This window comes from Drosophila pseudoobscura, chromosome X (assembly GCF_009870125.1).
Source record: "Drosophila pseudoobscura strain MV-25-SWS-2005 chromosome X, UCI_Dpse_MV25, whole genome shotgun sequence".
NCBI classification, from domain to species: Eukaryota; Metazoa; Arthropoda; class Insecta; order Diptera; family Drosophilidae; genus Drosophila; species Drosophila pseudoobscura.
Genome location: NC_046683.1, coordinates 31,377,456 through 31,395,024, shown reverse-complemented (window position 1 = coordinate 31,395,024; position 17,569 = coordinate 31,377,456). Strand labels below are relative to the sequence as shown.

The 17,569-nt window shown below is 43.7% G+C and overlaps 2 pseudogenes; both read right to left on the bottom strand.

Moving 5' to 3' along the window:
* Window positions 1-1,486: 1,486 nt before the first annotated feature.
* On the bottom strand, window positions 1,487-3,686 carry LOC117185125 (BTB/POZ domain-containing protein 7-like; annotated as a pseudogene).
* Window positions 3,687-14,154: 10,468 nt separating this feature from the next.
* On the bottom strand, window positions 14,155-16,354 carry LOC26534073 (BTB/POZ domain-containing protein 7-like; annotated as a pseudogene).
* Between the last annotated feature and the right edge of the window lie 1,215 nt (window positions 16,355-17,569).

The following is a 17,569-nucleotide window of genomic DNA, read 5'->3' as shown; positions in this document are numbered from 1 at the left end:
TTAGACATGTGTCCAGTCTGATTGCAGCGGAAACACTTTAATGCAGCTCGGCAATCCTTGCGTAGATGCTCCAGGGATCCACAATTGTAGCAGTTTTGCTTCCTTTCATATTTAGTAAAATTGGACTTCTTTCCGAACGGCTGTGAGTCTTTTTGTTTCGGGGCAAAACTCCCATCAACCGCGAGCGTTCTTTCGTAGATTTCGTACTTCTCTCGCAGCTGCTTGTATGAGCTGCATCCATACAAGGGTTACTTATAATCCGTTTTTAACTTCAGTCCGTCGACAATGTATCGAATCACCGACTCCGTGTCTGTTGTCCCACGTGCAGCAATGCGTTTCATCTGTAGTATATATTCGTGAAAACTTTCGCCGGCAATCTTCACTCGCATAGACAATTGATTGTGAATTTGCGCACTGCATAAACGCTCACACTCAAACTCCTGTAGAAGTTGATGACGCAATTGGCCGTACTCATACACTGCTGTGGACTCGAGAAAAAGAGCGGCTATACCTGTCATTTTTGCTCGGGCTTGCACGTATTTTTGTTTGTCATTTAGTCCGTATGCTTCAGCGTTTAGCTCGAAGTTAATAAACCACTGCTGTACCGACATATTTTCTCCGTTGAATTCTGGAATAATTTTGGCAAAATTTTCCACTACCAGCTTTGCATCATTTTTCTTGTCTATTTCATCTGCATTTATTTTCATCGAGAGCAGTTGAACCAGCTGTTGGAGCGTCTGTGTGTTTTCTTCTAGGAGTGTTGACCTCATCGCTTCCTCGTTCGCGTTTTGCTGGCGATTGATCCTGTTTTCTTCTGATCCACTTGGGCCTTCGTTTTTCTGCATATTCCCGGCTGGTGGTCCACTTGTATTTTCCATTATAATTCTACTGCGCAATACTCTTGTGGGCAGCCGGCTTGAAACAACCCCTTTTTCTCGGTTCTTCTTTTCACCCACTCGCTGTCCCGCTTCCTCTGCTTGCGGCTTCTGAGAGTCAAATGCGCCGTTTTTTTGCACCGAATTTTTTCTTTTCCGTCTCGCTTCGTCTGCTGCCGGCTTCTGAGACATGAGACACACAATTTTTTAATTTTTTTCCACTTTACACAGGCAGTACGCGACCGGTTGAGCCCCCAAATGTAAGATATTATTTAAAGTATTGTTTATTCGTATTATTATCGCGATGGCCTGGTATGTGTGCTTACAAAAGTTCTTAATGTTACGGCTTATTTCTGCTGATTTTCTGCTGCTGCTTGAGTCGCGTCCGTATGCTGCTGTTCTCTCCTTTTCACTGCTTCGCTCTGTTCCTCTTCTTCTCTGTCTGCTGTTACTACTGCTGTTGCTACTGCTGTTGCTGCTGCTGTTACTGCTCATCAAATGTTCCTCTGCTGCTGTTATTACTGCTGTTGCTGCTCCCCGCTGCCCCTTCAATAGGCCAGCTGGCCCACTCCTTCTTACATACATACTATCTAATTTTAATTTTAAATTACATTTTTAGTTTAATTTTTGTTCAGAAAGGCATGCCAAAATAAAGTGCCCCGGATCTGGACCCACTTGCAACCTCTATAAAAACCTGGGTGGTCCAGAGTTAAATGACCCAGGATTTGGAAGGTGTGATGTGGGCGATAACTGTCCATGACGCATCATATCAAATGGCGAACTAGAGCGCTGCACGAAGCGGTGATAGTTGCTTTGTGGCAGAGCGTGCTAAAATTAATAGAAAATTTTTATTTTAGGATAAATACCAAGAAGGAAATACTTACGTGTATACTTCGCAAGGTCAGTGCACTTGGAACGTTTCCAACTACGCGAGGGCTTGGACCATCCCCCAAATCTAATTGTAAACTTTCTGGCATGTCGTTATTGCTGCCGACGCTACGGCCGCTAGTATTTCAAGTACTATTCGACAAATGAAGCTGACCTAACGATGCGGTGGCCATAGCCACATCCGGCATCATATCTGAAAGATGACTATTTCCAGAGTCCAAAGCACATGCGCCGTTCTCAACACTAATATCCAAGCCCAAGCTATTTCCATGCGGAAATCGAAAGTCCCCTTCAGTTATTAACGCCGGCAGTTCATTTCGTGGACGCGCTGACGCGGAAATACGTGCATAGCTACACTGAAGCGCAGGACCAGAGTTGGTTGCTAAAATAATGGCTACACCAAAAAGACCATTTGATTGGTGACGCGGAAAAGTGAGATTTCGGCTATAATAGGGGTGTACTCCATCGGTGCCACAGATTGATGATGCTGACGATCCCATTGACGAGGACGATAAAAAAGAAGATCCAACGGTTGTGTTTCCCGGAACTGAGCCAGTAGCCGCTGGTGATGGCGGTGGGCTTTGATCTTCATCTTCAAGCAAATTGTCCTCGCCTTGAGTAGTGGACGCAACTCCACCCGGATTTTCTTTGTGAACATCATCACTTTTCTGGCTGGATTGGTGTGAGCTTTCCAGAATATCAGATACTTCATCAGGGAGGTTAAACTCTCTCACGACCCGAAGCCGAATATGTCGTTCAATTTCATGTTTTGATGAAAGTGGCAGTAGCAACGACGCTGGCACATAGGTAACTGGCGAAGTTTATTTTCGCGTTTACGCATTGCCAATAAAGTTTGGTTATCCGGTGCTGGTATAACAGCCGACCCTACCATCATGTCAATATTTTCATGAATAGCACCACGATTAACAACACTACAAAGTCCATTATTAGCCGCTGCATTCATGTGGGACACCATATACAAGGTATCAGGAATATCTGGCGGGTGTCGTGACCTACGCATACGCATTAGTTCCACCTGGTGGTGAGATGAAGATAATCGATCCTTTAACAAGGCCTTTACTTCCTCAAAATACGACATAAAGAGACGTGGTCTTACAAAGAGTCCCTGATTACTACCACTACGTATCCAGGCATTGATACGTAAATTTTCTCGTTCATCTCCAATCATATGTGAAGGTGGCGTGCTGACAAGACCACGACGAATTGCTTGGCCGAGTATCTCACTATGTGGTGGTAAAACATGGTCTATGCGCACTAAAGGCAATAATTCTGCGATGATGTCTCGCAGCTCTACATCACTCAAATCACGTTTTTTTACGCCCTCGCGAGCAACTGAGTGAGCTGTGTGTGACAACAAGCTTGGTTCACGATCCATACGGCGAATGAGCTCCTGTTCTCCCCATTTAAGAACAGCCTGCAGAATCTCTAGCTCAGAAACTTGTAAAAAATTACTCTGCAGAACATGTAATAGTTGCTTTTTATCTAGTTGGTGCAGGACAGGTGAGGTGCTAATACCGGTAAATTCTTCTCGTAGGTACTGACATGCTTGTCTAAACACCCACGCGGAGCCATGGGGTTGGCAACCCCACTTTCAGATTGTTGGTAAAGTACCAAGGGACATCGAGTATTAAATCCTCACAGCCTTGCGCCAAAATATCAATCTCTAAATACCGACCAATCTGGTAAAGCTCCATAGCTTCCTCTAGTGTCGTTGGACGCACTCTTCCTGTGTTGGTTAAGGCATGCATTTCCCCTAGTGATCCTGCCGACGTACCCGATCCAACACCGCGTAAAATCAGTGTCAAATCAATAATGTCCAGGTTAACGGTATAATATTTCGTCTAATACAATTCGCGTGGGCACGTGAAAGGAACGTTCAACGCACTCATCAATGTTTACAAATTATCAATACATCAATTAAATTACAAAACGAGGGGCAACGTTTTGAGTTGCTGCGGAGACCGCAACTATACCTATATACCCGATACTTAGTCAGTATGGCTCTCCTCCGGCAGACGCCGCTATTATTGAACGACACGACAAAGAGTGCGTGCGAGAGAGACAGAAAATCAGTCTGAGCGTGTCGTCGGGCGCTGCGTAGCCACTGCAAATTAATTTCTTCGTTTTGCCTACAAAAATGATCCGATCTCGTTTCTTCAATATTGTGGATGCCACAGATTTTCCTCTTTTGTGGGAGCGGAGGGGGGTGGGGCGAGATATACGTTTAACAGTGAGTTTGAACAGAAGTGTGAATACCACATTTGGTTGCTCTAGCCTTAATAGTCTCTGAGATTTGTGGATGCCCCAGATTTTCGTCCTTTGCGGGGGCGGAAGGCGGTGTGGCGAAATTTTGACATAAAACGGTCAAGTTCCGATATCACAGGAGTGTGTATACCAAATTTGGTTTCTCTAGCTTTTATAGTGTCTGAGATCCTTTAACTCATATTTTGCAATAAGCAAAGCCGACCATGAAACCTGTGTGTTAGAGAAAGACAGAGCGAAAAAGAATGAAATTGTTTTCTTGATTCTGGCTATAATACTTATACGATCTGCTTCTGATTTTGCATTCTAGAAGATATAGTCATCCTCTGCGATTCAACATTTTCTGTTTTCTCGTAAAGACTAGATTTAATATAGTATATGGTTTGTTAGGCTATGATAGTTAGCTGTTTTTTTTCCAGGTTACAATTCATGTCCCATTCGCCTTGCCACGCCTTGCAACGGCTTCTAATGGTCCTTCTCTGCGCTTATTGGGTGAAAGTAGAAATCTCTGGGGTGCTGCATCTGCAGCTTCTTGGCTTCGCCCACCCCTATCTCGGATTGGCCATGCTGATTGAGCGCCGCTCCCCTTCTGCGCTACGAGACGGCGTCGGCTTGAAACCTGCATTTATGAATATACATATGTATATAACTTCAGCTGGCACTTCCAGGATATATGGTCCCATACATTTATTTTGTTTGTCTTGCTCAGTCTATTGGTGGAACTTGATAGAACGAAAAAACCTCGGCCAACCGCAGGGGAGCGATCTCACACTCCCAATTCGAGCCAGACGCTGAAAGATACACTACTTCAGTACCTCCCTTTCACTAGAGAGATATCTTTCTATATAAAATCTAAAACATCTGAAATATATGACCATATGACCAAGAGGTATCTTGAGTCTAGTTAATTTATACATTTCGACAGATTAAACGGGTAAAGCATTCGACGACTTAAGTTTATGATGGGTTGGATTTGGCAAGGAAGGTCAATTTATTGTGTGTTGTAATCTGCCAACTACTAGGGTCAACGAGTAACAAAGGTGCAAAAGGGTTGCAGATGTAATAAACAAATTACTTAAACTGGTTTTTTCTTCGCAAATACCAGAGATAATATACATATTTAAGTATTTTTAACATTATACATGTAAGATATTATTTAAAGTATTGTTTATTCGTATTATTATCGCGATGGCCTGGTATGTGTGCTTACAAAAGTTCTTAATGTTACGGCTTATTTCTGCTGATTTTCTGCTGCTGCTTGAGTCGCGTCCGTATGCTGCTGTTCTCTCCTTTTCACTGCTTCGCTCTGTTCCTCTTCTTCTCTGTCTGCTGTTACTACTGCTGTTGCTGCTGCTGTTACTGCTCATCAGCTGTTCCTCTGCTGCTGTTATTACTGCTGTTGCTGCTCCCCGCTGCCCCTTCAATAGGCCAGCTGGCCCACTCCTTCTTACACTCGGTCATCCTGATTAGTCATCAGTCCCTGATGACAATGCGTCCTCGTTTTCTACATAAAAGCTCCATAGTTTCATGTTATCATTGCTTGTGGTCGTGTTGCTTGGTCCTTCGACGTCTGCTGCCTTTCGAACATTATAGCGTCCGCCTCGTTTCACGTTGGTTATTTCGTATGGCCCTAAGAATTCGCTGGCCATCTTTCTTCCGGTTACAAATTGTGTTCTACGTATGGCTACGAGATCTCCGACCTTGTATCCGTATTCGCATTTCCGCTTTTTATCGAACTGTTCCTTGTATCTGTCCTGGGCCTGCTGAATATTTTCTTTTGCCTCTTGTCGCATCTTTTGCCTCTCGTCTTCAAAATTATCAACCATCTCTTTTTCTATTAGCTGAAGTATGTCGCTATCCGGTCCACAACGCATTTTTACCCCGATCATCAGCTCAAATGGACAACGCTTTGTAGACACGTGAACAGTGCTGTTGATAGCCCTTTGAACTCGCGGTACGAACTTATACCATCTTCCAGGCTCCTCCGACGACAATTTGGAAATGATGCTGAGAATAGATCGGTTTACGCGTTCAATTTGTCCGTTTCCTCTTGGTACCCCTGTGGTGCTCCATATGTGTTCGATGTTCTTTTCCTTGACAAACTCCTCAAAGCTTGAAGATGTAAATGCTGCTCCACGATCGCTTACTATGCGTGCCGGATTACCAAATACATCAGACCACTCCCTTAACTTCTTGAGAACTTCGTCTGCTCCTGTTGTTTTTGTGGGATACATCCATACGAAATTACTAAAGCTATCAACCATTGCGAAGATGTACTTGTACTGCTTTGAAGTGGCATCCATAGGCCCAAGGTGATCCACGTGTATAGTATACAGCGGCTGTGATCCTTTGTCAATTTGATGCAGAAATCCCTCTTTTTTGCCAAGCTTTTTGTTGTAGATTATACATTTCATACAGTTTCCTATGATCTGAATTACTTTTACTTTTGATTACTACCACTACGTATCCAGGCATTGATACGTAAATTTTCTCGTTCATCTCCAATCATATGTGAAGGTGGCGTGCTGACAAGACCACGACGAATTGCTTGGCCGAGTATCTCACTATGTGGTGGTAAAACATGGTCTATGCGCACTAAAGGCAATAATTCTGCGATGATGTCTCGCAGCTCTACATCACTCAAATCACGTTTTTTTACGCCCTCGCGAGCAACTGAGTGAGCTGTGTATGACAACAAGCTTGGTTCACGATCCATACGGTGAATGAGCTCCTGTTCTCCCCATTTAAGAACAGCCTGCAGAATCTCTAGCTCAGAAACTTGTAAAAAATTACTCTGCAGAACATGTAATAGTTGCTTTTTATCTAGTTGGTGCAGGACAGGTGAGGTGCTAATAACGGTAAATTCTTCTCGTAGGTACTGACATGCTTGTCTAAACACCCACGCGGAGCCATGGGGTTGGCAACCCCACTTTCAGATTGCTGGTAAAGTACCAAGGGACATCGAGTATTAAATCCTCACAGCCTTGCGCCAAAATATCAATCTCTAAATACCGACCAATCTGGTAAAGCTCCATAGCTTCCTCTAGTGTCGTTGGACGCACTCTTCCTGTGTTGGTTAAGGCATGCATTTCCCCTAGTGATCCTGCCGACGTACCCGATCCAACACCGCGTAAAATCAGTGTCAAATCAATAATGTCCAGGTTAACGGTATAATATTTCGTCTAAGACAATTCGCGTGGGCACGTGAAAGGAACGTTCAACGCACTCATCAATGTTTACAAATTATCAATACATCAATTAAATTACAAAACGAGGGGCAACGTTTTGAGTTGCTGCGGAGACCGCAACTATACCTATATACCCGATACTTAGTCAGTATGGCTCTCCTCCGGCAGACGCCGCTATTATTGAACGACACGACAAAGAGTGCGTGCGAGAGAGACAGAAAATCAGCGAGAGACAGAGACAGAAATTCGAGCGTGTCGTCGGGCGCTGCGTAGCCACTGCAAATTAATTTCTTCCTTTTGCCTACAAAAATGATCCGATCTCGTTTCTTCAATATTGTGGATGCCACAGATTTTCCTCTTTTGTGGGAGCGGAGGGGGGTGGGGCGAGATATACGTTTAACAGTGAGTTTGAACAGAAGTGTGAATACCACATTTGGTTGCTCTAGCCTTAATAGTCTCTGAGATTTGTGGATGCCCCAGATTTTCGTCCTTTGCGGGGGCGGAAGGCGGTGTGGCGAAATTTTGACATAAAACGGTCAAGTTCCGATATCACAGGAGTGTGTATACCAAATTTGGTTTCTCTAGCTTTTATAGTGTCTGAGATCCTTTAACTCATATTTTGCAATAAGCAAAGCCGACCATGAAACCTGTGTGTTAGAGAAAGACAGAGCGAAAAAGAATGAAATTGTTTTCTTGATTCTGGCTATAATACTTATACGATCTGCTTCTGATTTTGCATTCTAGAAGATATAGTCATCCTCTGCGATTCAACATTTTCTGTTTTCTCGTATCTCTAAAATTGTGGATGCCACAGATTTTCGCCCTTTGTGAGGGCTTGTAACAGTGACATATCACAGAAGTCTAGATATAAATGTCGTTGCTCTAGCTCTTATAGTCTTTGAGCACTAGGCGCTAATAGGGACGGACAGACAGACAGGGCTCAATCGACTCGGCTATTGATGGGGATCATGAATATATATACTTTATGGGGTCGGAAACGATTCCTTCTGGACGTTACACACATCTATTTTCACCACAAATCTCCACAATACTCACATTGAGTATCGGGTATAACAAAACCAAATATAATCCTAATAATAATAACCTTTATAATAAAGTTTATGGGCTTTATGAAATTTTTGACTGATTTATGTATGTAGAATGTCGGTTCGCTATCCAATTATGGCCATTATGGTTTGGGGGTATAGCTACATATGTGTTGACTAAAGACTAAAGACTAGATTTAATATAGTATATGGTTTGTTAGGCTATGATAGTTAGCTGTTTTTTTTCCAGGTTACAATTCATGTCCCATTCGCCTTGCCACGCCTTGCAACGGCTTCTAATGGTCCTTCTCTGCGCTTATTGGGTGAAAGTAGAAATCTCTGGGGTGCTGCATCTGCAGCTTCTTGGCTTCGCCCACCCCTATCTCGGATTGGCCATGCTGATTGAGCGCCGCTCCCCTTCTGCGCTACGAGACGGCGTCGGCTTGAAACCTGCATTTATGAATATACATATGTATATAACTTCAGCTGGCACTTCCAGGATATATGGTCCCATACATTTATTTTGTTTGTCTTGCTCAGTCTATTGGTGGAACTTGATAGAACGAAAAAACCTCGGCCAACCGCAGGGGAGCGATCTCACACTCCCAATTCGAGCCAGACGCTGAAAGATACACTACTTCAGTACCTCCCTTTCACTAGAGAGATATCTTTCTATATAAAATCTAAAACATCTGAAATATATGACCATATGACCAAGAGGTATCTTGAGTCTAGTTAATTTATACATTTCGACAGATTAAACGGGTAAAGCATTCGACGACTTAAGTTTATGATGGGTTGGATTTGGCAAGGAAGGTCAATTTATTGTGTGTTGTAATCTGCCAACTACTAGGGTCAACGAGTAACAAAGGTGCAAAAGGGTTGCAGATGTAATAAACAAATTACTTAAACTGGTTTTTTCTTCGCAAATACCAGAGATAATATACATATTTAAGTATTTTTAACATTATACATGTAAGATATTATTTAAAGTATTGTTTATTCGTATTATTATCGCGATGGCCTGGTATGTGTGCTTACAAAAGTTCTTAATGTTACGGCTTATTTCTGCTGATTTTCTGCTGCTGCTTGAGTCGCGTCCGTATGCTGCTGTTCTCTCCTTTTCACTGCTTCGCTCTGTTCCTCTTCTTCTCTGTCTGCTGTTACTACTGCTGTTGCTACTGCTGTTGCTGCTGCTGTTACTGCTCATCAGCTGTTCCTCTGCTGCTGTTATTACTGCTGTTGCTGCTCCCCGCTGCCCCTTCAATAGGCCAGCTGGCCCACTCCTTCTTACACTCGGTCATCCTGATTAGTCATCAGTCCCTGATGACAATGCGTCCTCGTTTTCTACATAAAAGCTCCATAGTTTCATGTTATCATTGCTTGTGGTCGTGTTGCTTGGTCCTTCGACGTCTGCTGCCTTTCGAACATTATAGCGTCCGCCTCGTTTCACGTTGGTTATTTCGTATGGCCCTAAGAATTCGCTGGCCATCTTTCTTCCGGTTACAAATTGTGTTCTACGTATGGCTACGAGATCTCCGACCTTGTATCCGTATTCGCATTTCCGCTTTTTATCGAACTGTTCCTTGTATCTGTCCTGGGCCTGCTGAATATTTTCTTTTGCCTCTTGTCGCATCTTTTGCCTCTCGTCTTCAAAATTATCAACCATCTCTTTTTCTATTAGCTGAAGTATGTCGCTATCCGGTCCACAACGCATTTTTACCCCGATCATCAGCTCAAATGGACAACGCTTTGTAGACACGTGAACAGTGCTGTTGATAGCCCTTTGAACTCGCGGTACGAACTTATACCATCTTCCAGGCTCCTCCGACGACAATTTGGAAATGATGCTGAGAATAGATCGGTTTACGCGTTCAATTTGTCCGTTTCCTCTTGGTACCCCTGTGGTGCTCCATATGTGTTCGATGTTCTTTTCCTTGACAAACTCCTCAAAGCTTGAAGATGTAAATGCTGCTCCACGATCGCTTACTATGCGTGCCGGATTACCAAATACATCAGACCACTCCCTTAACTTCTTGAGAACTTCGTCTGCTCCTGTTGTTTTTGTGGGATACATCCATACGAAATTACTAAAGCTATCAACCATTGCGAAGATGTACTTGTACTGCTTTGAAGTGGCATCCATAGGCCCAAGGTGATCCACGTGTATAGTATACAGCGGCTGTGATCCTTTGTCAATTTGATGCAGAAATCCCTCTTTTTTGCCAAGCTTTTTGTTGTAGATTATACATTTCATACAGTTTCCTATGATCTGAATTACTTTTCCTTCCAGATGTGGAATCCAATAGCTCTGTTGTACGGTATGCATTGTTTTTTGAGCGGCAAAGTGTCCTGCGTTGTGAGCGTCGGTTATTATTTCTTTTTCTAATGACTTCGGTATTGCCAGCAAGTCCGTGCCTTGCACCACTTTGTATACGAGACCAGCTTTCAACTTAAAGTTGTCATATGGTTTACTTTTCAAAATTTCGGAAACTGCTTTGATCATCGTATCCTCCTGCTGGGCTTTCTTAATTCTTGCTGTGACTTCCGAAGATACCATCATGACATCAATTGGGTACCTACTCAGGCAATCCACATGCTTCAGCCGTTCTCCTGGTCTGTGTTCCACTTCAAAGTCGTAGTCCTGCAAGTACAGGACCCATTGGGCTACCTCCCGCGGAACGTCCTTCTTGCTTAACGTTTGCTTGAAAGCGGCGCAATCCGTTACGAGCTTAAAGTTGGTTCCAAGTATGTACTGACGAAATTTTTTGCACGCTAGGAAAATTGCTTTGGCTTCCTGTATATAGCTATGCTGTCGTGCTTCAGACTCCGAGGTTTTCTTACTCCAGAATAAGATCGGATGCAATTGTCCTTCGTGCCATTGTAACAACGCCGCTGCAAACCCGTCCTTTGACGCATCAGTGTGTATCTCGGTTTTTGCATTCCTGCGATAAAGTTTCAAGACCGGCTCTTTCACCAATGCTTCCTTTAATGTAGCGAACGCCTGCTGCTCCTCCAGACTCATTTTAAATGGGACATCTTTTCGCAGCAGATTGGTCAGTGGTTTGGCGATTAGCGAATAGTTTCTTATGAATTTACGGAAAAACCCAGTTAATCCTAAAAACGACTGCACAGCCTTTATGTTTTTCGGCATCGGGAACTTGCTGACGGCTTTGGTTTTCTCCAATCCAGGCCTAATTTCACCTCCTCCAACTTGGTGGCCCAAAAATGTAATGGTCGACTGCAGAAATCGGCACTTCTTCCACTTCATCTTCAGCCCGTATTCAGCTGCAACATCAAAAACCTTCTTCAGCTTTCCCAGGCATTCGTCGGCGGTTTCAGCGTGTATAACGATATCGTCCATGTACAGGTCAAGAATGTTTTCATTTATAAGGTTTTGAAATACAAAACTTATAAAACGGATGAAAACTGCTGGCGAATTGCAAAAACCGAAAGGCGCACGGTTGAACTCAAAGAGGCCTTCCTTCGTTATAAACGCCGTATATTTTTTGCTGCTTTCTTCCACAGGAACGTGGAAAAACCCATTTTCTAAGTCCATGATGGTGAACACCTTAGCATTTTCCAGTTTTTCCAGCACCTCTTCAACGATTGGAACGGGAAAGCAATCTTTCAAGACCATCTTGTTCAACTGACGATAGTCCACGCAGACCCGGATGCTCCCATCCTTTTTCTTGACAATTACAGTCCGACTGGCGAAATTTGATGATGAGCGTCGTATTATCCCAGCGTTGGCCCATTCATCGATCTGCTGCTTGACAACGTCGGCTTCGCTGATGGCCACTCGACTTGGCGAATGTCGAAACGGCGCTATTTTCTCGTCCGGTACGATCTTCAGCATGATGGGGCACACTGCAGTCTGCTTCTTTTCAGTAAAGTCCTGAATCATTGATTGGACGGCATCTCTGAACTGCGACGGAATGTTTATGTCAGTATTTTCTTCGACCACGTTGTAAATACTTATCTGTTTGATGTCCTCAGTTTCCTCCCCCGGCAGGGGAGAAAACTTATATCCTCCTTGCGTTGATGTCATTGTGAACTTGGATATAAAGTCGTGTCCAAGCAACAATTCGCATCCGACGGCATGATCGGCCACCACAAGGAATTTGTGTGCCAGTCGCATTCCGTCGATCTCCACTTCTGCCGTAAACTGCCCAGCGGAGCGTGTGATGTTGTTTCCAAGTCCCCTCAAAGTTGACGAACTGGCTTGCAGATGGATACCACTCATTTTGCCGAACACTGACATCTTTAATAGGGAAACATCTGCACCGGTGTCTATGAGCCCCTTGACTTGCACGTCGTTAATTTTAAGAGACTTCAGGCGTTTTTCCTCGTATGCAACGTTTACGGCAGCAGCACTCGGGCAATCCTTAGACATGTGTCCAGTCTGATTGCAGCGGAAACACTTTAATGCAGCTCGGCAATCCTTGCGTAGATGCTCCAGGGATCCACAATTGTAGCAGTTTTGCTTCCTTTCATATTTAGTAAAATTGGACTTCTTTCCGAACGGCTGTGAGTCTTTTTGTTTCGGGGCAAAACTCCCATCAACCGCGAGCGTTCTTTCGTAGATTTCGTACTTCTCTCGCAGCTGCTTGTATGAGCTGCATCCATACAAGGGTTACTTATAATCCGTTTTTAACTTCAGTCCGTCGACAATGTATCGAATCACCGACTCCGTGTCTGTTGTCCCACGTGCAGCAATGCGTTTCATCTGTAGTATATATTCGTGAAAACTTTCGCCGGCAATCTTCACTCGCATAGACAATTGATTGTGAATTTGCGCACTGCATAAACGCTCACACTCAAACTCCTGTAGAAGTTGATGACGCAATTGGCCGTACTCATACACTGCTGTGGACTCGAGAAAAAGAGCGGCTATACCTGTCATTTTTGCTCGGGCTTGCACGTATTTTTGTTTGTCATTTAGTCCGTATGCTTCAGCGTTTAGCTCGAAGTTAATAAACCACTGCTGTACCGACATATTTTCTCCGTTGAATTCTGGAATAATTTTGGCAAAATTTTCCACTACCAGCTTTGCATCATTTTTCTTGTCTATTTCATCTGCATTTATTTTCATCGAGAGCAGTTGAACCAGCTGTTGGAGCGTCTGTGTGTTTTCTTCTAGGAGTGTTGACCTCATCGCTTCCTCGTTCGCGTTTTGCTGGCGATTGATCCTGTTTTCTTCTGATCCACTTGGGCCTTCGTTTTTCTGCATATTCCCGGCTGGTGGTCCACTTGTATTTTCCATTATAATTCTACTGCGCAATACTCTTGTGGGCAGCCGGCTTGAAACAACCCCTTTTTCTCGGTTCTTCTTTTCACCCACTCGCTGTCCCGCTTCCTCTGCTTGCGGCTTCTGAGAGTCAAATGCGCCGTTTTTTTGCACCGAATTTTTTCTTTTCCGTCTCGCTTCGTCTGCTGCCGGCTTCTGAGACATGAGACACACAATTTTTTAATTTTTTTCCACTTTACACAGGCAGTACGCGACCGGTTGAGCCCCCAAATGTAAGATATTATTTAAAGTATTGTTTATTCGTATTATTATCGCGATGGCCTGGTATGTGTGCTTACAAAAGTTCTTAATGTTACGGCTTATTTCTGCTGATTTTCTGCTGCTGCTTGAGTCGCGTCCGTATGCTGCTGTTCTCTCCTTTTCACTGCTTCGCTCTGTTCCTCTTCTTCTCTGTCTGCTGTTACTACTGCTGTTGCTACTGCTGTTGCTGCTGCTGTTACTGCTCATCAAATGTTCCTCTGCTGCTGTTATTACTGCTGTTGCTGCTCCCCGCTGCCCCTTCAATAGGCCAGCTGGCCCACTCCTTCTTACATACATACTATCTAATTTTAATTTTAAATTACATTTTTAGTTTAATTTTTGTTCAGAAAGGCATGCCAAAATAAAGTGCCCCGGATCTGGACCCACTTGCAACCTCTATAAAAACCTGGGTGGTCCAGAGTTAAATGACCCAGGATTTGGAAGGTGTGATGTGGGCGATAACTGTCCATGACGCATCATATCAAATGGCGAACTAGAGCGCTGCACGAAGCGGTGATAGTTGCTTTGTGGCAGAGCGTGCTAAAATTAATAGAAAATTTTTATTTTAGGATAAATACCAAGAAGAAAATACTTACGTGTATACTTCGCAAGGTCAGTGCACTTGGAACGTTTCCAACTACGCGAGGGCTTGGACCATCCCCCAAATCTAATTGTAAACTTTCTGGCATGTCGTTATTGCTGCCGACGCTACGGCCGCTAGTATTTCAAGTACTATTCGACAAATGAAGCTGACCTAACGATGCGGTGGCCATAGCCACATCCGGCATCATATCTGAAAGATGACTATTTCCAGAGTCCAAAGCACATGCGCCGTTCTCAACACTAATATCCAAGCCCAAGCTATTTCCATGCGGAAATCGAAAGTCCCCTTCAGTTATTAACGCCGGCAGTTCATTTCGTGGACGCGCTGACGCGGAAATACGTGCATAGCTACACTGAAGCGCAGGACCAGAGTTGGTTGCTAAAATAATGGCTACACCAAAAAGACCATTTGATTGGTGACGCGGAAAAGTGAGATTTCGGCTATAATAGGGGTGTACTCCATCGGTGCCACAGATTGATGATGCTGACGATCCCATTGACGAGGACGATAAAAAAGAAGATCCAACGGTTGTGTTTCCCGGAACTGAGCCAGTAGCCGCTGGTGATGGCGGTGGGCTTTGATCTTCATCTTCAAGCAAATTGTCCTCGCCTTGAGTAGTGGACGCAACTCCACCCGGATTTTCTTTGTGAACATCATCACTTTTCTGGCTGGATTGGTGTGAGCTTTCCAGAATATCAGATACTTCATCAGGGAGGTTAAACTCTCTCACGACCCGAAGCCGAATATGTCGTTCAATTTCATGTTTTGATGAAAGTGGCAGTAGCAACGACGCTGGCACATAGGTAACTGGCGAAGTTTATTTTCGCGTTTACGCATTGCCAATAAAGTTTGGTTATCCGGTGCTGGTATAACAGCCGACCCTACCATCATGTCAATATTTTCATGAATAGCACCACGATTAACAACACTACAAAGTCCATTATTAGCCGCTGCATTCATGTGGGACACCATATACAAGGTATCAGGAATATCTGGCGGGTGTCGTGACCTACGCATACGCATTAGTTCCACCTGGTGGTGAGATGAAGATAATCGATCCTTTAACAAGGCCTTTACTTCCTCAAAATACGACATAAAGAGACGTGGTCTTACAAAGAGTCCCTGATTACTACCACTACGTATCCAGGCATTGATACGTAAATTTTCTCGTTCATCTCCAATCATATGTGAAGGTGGCGTGCTGACAAGACCACGACGAATTGCTTGGCCGAGTATCTCACTATGTGGTGGTAAAACATGGTCTATGCGCACTAAAGGCAATAATTCTGCGATGATGTCTCGCAGCTCTACATCACTCAAATCACGTTTTTTTACGCCCTCGCGAGCAACTGAGTGAGCTGTGTGTGACAACAAGCTTGGTTCACGATCCATACGGCGAATGAGCTCCTGTTCTCCCCATTTAAGAACAGCCTGCAGAATCTCTAGCTCAGAAACTTGTAAAAAATTACTCTGCAGAACATGTAATAGTTGCTTTTTATCTAGTTGGTGCAGGACAGGTGAGGTGCTAATACCGGTAAATTCTTCTCGTAGGTACTGACATGCTTGTCTAAACACCCACGCGGAGCCATGGGGTTGGCAACCCCACTTTCAGATTGTTGGTAAAGTACCAAGGGACATCGAGTATTAAATCCTCACAGCCTTGCGCCAAAATATCAATCTCTAAATACCGACCAATCTGGTAAAGCTCCATAGCTTCCTCTAGTGTCGTTGGACGCACTCTTCCTGTGTTGGTTAAGGCATGTATTTCCCCTAGTGATCCTGCCGACGTACCCGATCCAACACCGCGTAAAATCAGTGTCAAATCAATAATGTCCAGGTTAACGGTATAATATTTCGTCTAATACAATTCGCGTGGGCACGTGAAAGGAACGTTCAACGCACTCATCAATGTTTACAAATTATCAATACATCAATTAAATTACAAAACGAGGGGCAACGTTTTGAGTTGCTGCGGAGACCGCAACTATACCTATATACCCGATACTTAGTCAGTATGGCTCTCCTCCGGCAGACGCCGCTATTATTGAACGACACGACAAAGAGTGCGTGCGAGAGAGACAGAAAATCAGTCTGAGCGTGTCGTCGGGCGCTGCGTAGCCACTGCAAATTAATTTCTTCCTTTTGCCTACAAAAATGATCCGATCTCGTTTCTTCAATATTGTGGATGCCACAGATTTTCCTCTTTTGTGGGAGCGGAGGGGGGTGGGGCGAGATATACGTTTAACAGTGAGTTTGAACAGAAGTGTGAATACCACATTTGGTTGCTCTAGCCTTAATAGTCTCTGAGATTTGTGGATGCCCCAGATTTTCGTCCTTTGCGGGGGCGGAAGGCGGTGTGGCGAAATTTTGACATAAAACGGTCAAGTTCCGATATCACAGGAGTGTGTATACCAAATTTGGTTTCTCTAGCTTTTATAGTGTCTGAGATCCTTTAACTCATATTTTGCAATAAGCAAAGCCGACCATGAAACCTGTGTGTTAGAGAAAGACAGAGCGAAAAAGAATGAAATCGTTTTCTTGATTCTGGCTATAATACTTATACGATCTGCTTCTGATTTTGCATTCTAGAAGATATAGTCATCCTCTGCGATTCAACATTTTCTGTTTTCTCGTATCTCTAAAATTGTGGATGCCACAGATTTTGGCCCTTTGTGAGGGCTTGTAACAGTGACATATCACAGAAGTCTAGATATAAATGTCGTTGCTCTAGCTCTTATAGTCTTTGAGCACTAGGCGCTAATAGGGACGGACAGACAGACAGGGCTCAATCGACTCGGCTATTGATGGTGATCATGAATATATATACTTTATGGGGTCGGAAACGATTCCTTCTGGACGTTACACACATCTATTTTCACCACAAATCTCCACAATACTCACATTGAGTATCGGGTATAACAAAACCAAATATAATCCTAATAATAATAACCTTTATAATAAAGTTTATGGGCTTTATGAAATTTTTGACTGATTTATGTATGTACAATGTCGGTTCGCTATCCAATTATGGCCATTATGGTTTGGGGGTATAGCTACATATGTGTTGACTAAAGACTAAAGACTAGATTTAATATAGTATATGGTTTGTTAGGCTATGATAGTTAGCTGTTTTT